Source organism: Eubalaena glacialis, chromosome 16 (assembly GCF_028564815.1).
Source record: "Eubalaena glacialis isolate mEubGla1 chromosome 16, mEubGla1.1.hap2.+ XY, whole genome shotgun sequence".
Taxonomy (NCBI): domain Eukaryota; kingdom Metazoa; phylum Chordata; class Mammalia; order Artiodactyla; family Balaenidae; genus Eubalaena; species Eubalaena glacialis.
Genome location: NC_083731.1, coordinates 81,058,038 through 81,061,259, shown reverse-complemented (window position 1 = coordinate 81,061,259; position 3,222 = coordinate 81,058,038).

The following is a 3,222-nucleotide window of genomic DNA, read 5'->3' as shown; positions in this document are numbered from 1 at the left end:
TTTACGAGTTTGACTATTTGGAAACTGATTGGGCTTCTGACCCCTCCAGGCATGAATGTGTGTTTGATGTGCTTGGGGGCATAGTCCTCTGGAGGGTTTGTTTTGGAAGAGGGGGGTGCTAGATTTTTGTTGTGTCTCTGAGGGCCCAAGTGAAGATAGAGATGAGGACAAAGGCAGTGGTGTGATACCTCTTTCCCACCTGGCCCTCCAGATGGAGTTGCAGCCTTTAGGGAGAGAGGAATTGGAACAGCAACAAAATGGCTTGCTTTTATGGACTTTCAAGTTTAGAGACACAAAGAGTGTAGCTTTGGGGCCTGGGCAACAACACCCTGGAGGTGGAGAGAAGGCCACTGTTGTGTTTCCTGGCACTGCAATGTGGCAGTTCCAGGGATGGAGCCCACCTTGGGTAGACATTGGTATTTCCTGCTGGGCATTATTAGCCCTTCATGTGGCTCCACCAGCAGTGGACAACGTCTGGGGAACACGCTAGATGCCAGGTAGTAACTGTACCTGAGAGTCAGATATGAGCACGTGTGAGGATCCCTTTTGGAGCGACTTTTAAAGGGGAGTCCCAGGTTCTGCCTGTGTAGGTGGGAGCAGCAGCAGAAGCTTTGGCATCTGGATACTAGTGTGACAGCATTTGCACTTGTCACCTGGTGACGTCTGGGACTTCCAATGACGTATTTGTCTCTCTCATGTTCTCTATTAAAATTGGGATATATTCTCTGTATGCTATTTTGTATCCTGCTCTTTTTCCCCTAAGAGTATAATTTCTCTTGCCATTAAATGCCTTTTTAAGAAAGGCCTAAACTTATAAAGTAAGTATCAGAAAAAAGGCAAACCATCCCTGACAGCAACCTCTCCAGACATAAATATGCTGCATCACCAATATTTAGTATATGGGGAAGGTAAATAGGAAGAGGATAGAGCATGAATACCTGTTTATTTGAAAATAATTGACATTCAGTATCAATGAACACATAGCTATTGAGTTCCTACTCCATAGGCACTGGTGTAAAGCAAGTGAAAAAAAGGTAAGAACAGACTTTGTCTTAAGAAACTTCAAATCTAGTTTGGCATATAACATTTGAACTTAAGAAAAATTAAGTAATACAGGAGGTAACTAGTATTTAATAGTAGCATGAAATATTTCACAGGAAATTGCATGCTATAATACATGGCCAGACAATAGCAAGTCATGATATAATCATTGCTGGAAAGAACCTTTGGAATCTCATGTCACCCAAACTTCTCATTTGTGCCTCTAAGTTGGTGCATGCAGCATGTTTGGTAGTTGTTTGTCTGTCTTCTCCCTTATTTATGACCCACTTACCCTCCCAGGCCCTTGGGATAAGGGCTTGGCCTGGGCCATTGCCACAGGTCAGCACTTCTTCACAGAGCGAAAAACTCATTTTAAGCACTCAGTAAAGTTTGTGGCAGTAAAATGAATTAAACATGTCATGTACATCTTTGTACCCCACACTGCTTTCCAATAATGTGTGATCAATGAATGTGTGATCAATGAATGAAGACCAAACAAACAATGACGGGTGTAGTGGGAAAGAGGAAAGAGCACGAGCTGTCACGTTCAAAACACCATCCATCATGTATCGATTGCATTTTCTTGGGAAAATAAGTGAATGCTTCTGGGTCCTTCTAGTCACTGTATAAATCTAGCTGGTATATATTTCTAACCTTACTCCTAGACCCATTTAAAAACACTACCTTTTCTTTTATCTTTTGATTTCATTTCATTGTTCATCAATTCAATTTGTGCCATCAGTAAAGTTCTCTAAGACTTTGAAGATGTTTTGAGCTTGGGTGACTGAGAGAATAGAGGTCATAATAATGGAGGGTATGCCAGAGGATAAACTAGTTTTGGAGGAAGATCACGACTTGTACCTGTATTAGGGCTGTGGTAATAAAGAACTGGCTTCTAACAAGAAAAGTGTCCTGAACAAACCCATCTTGGTCGTTCATGTCCCCCTTACTTTTCCTTCCTCTCTCCTCTCTCAAAGTGCATGTTTTGTTAACACACACTTGCTTGTGTTTTCTAAGTGTCCTGTTAAGGGCATATCATGCTTCCTCAATCAGATGATTAGCTACCTGTGCTTTTCCTCATTTTTGAACTTCAGAGGACACATGGAGCACTGTATGGGACCCCCTCGTTGGATGAATATGAGAAGGTGCCCCCAACCTGGCCCTCCCAGCAGTAGATGGAGAGGAAGGAGAAGCCTACTGGGGTCCATTGGCCAAGATTTCTGAGGCGGGGTTTTGCAGCTGAAGCGGGAGGTCAGCTGATGGAGGAGGTTCCACTCCCTCACGTTGGACAATATGAGGAAAGGCTGTAGCTGACAATAGAACCAAGAACACTTAGGCTGCTTCCATGTCCTGGCTGTTGTAAATAGAGCTGCAATGAAAATTGTGGTACATGACTCTTTTTGAATTATGGTTTTCTCAGGGTATATGCCCGGTAGCGGGATTGCTGGGTCACATGGTAGTTCTATTTTTAGTTTTTTAAGGAACCTCCATACTGTTCTCCATAGTGGCTGTATCAATTTACATTCCCACCAACAGTGCAAGAGGGTTCCCTTTTCTCCACACCCTCTCCAGCATTTATTGTTTGTAGATTTTTTGATGATGGCCATTCTGACTGGTGTGAGGTGATACCTCATTGTAGTTTTGATTTGCATTTCTAGAGTGAAGTAAGTCAGAAAGAGAAAAACAAATACGGTATGCTAACACATATATATGGAATCTAAAAAAAAAAAAAAAAAAGGTTCTGAAGAACCTAGGGGCAGGACAGGAATAAAGATGCAGACATAGAGAATGGACTTGAGGACACGGGGAGGGGGAAGGGTAAGCTGGGACGATGTGAGAGAGTGGCATGGACTTGTATACACTACCAAATGTAAAATAGCTAGCTAGTGGGAAGCAGTCACATAGCACAGGGAGATCAGCTCGGTGCTTTGTGACCACCTAGAGGGGTGAGATAGGGAGGATGGGAGGGAGATGCAAGAGGGAGGAGATATGGGGATATACGCATATGTATAGCTGATTCACTTTGTTATAAAGCAGAAACTAACACACCATTGTAAAGCAATTATACTCCAATAAAGATGTTAAAAAAATAAATAAATAAAATAAAAGGTTTGTACTAATTAAAAAAAAAAAATAGGACCAAGAACAGCATGACCTAGTAACTGCTGTAGCCAGAGGAGC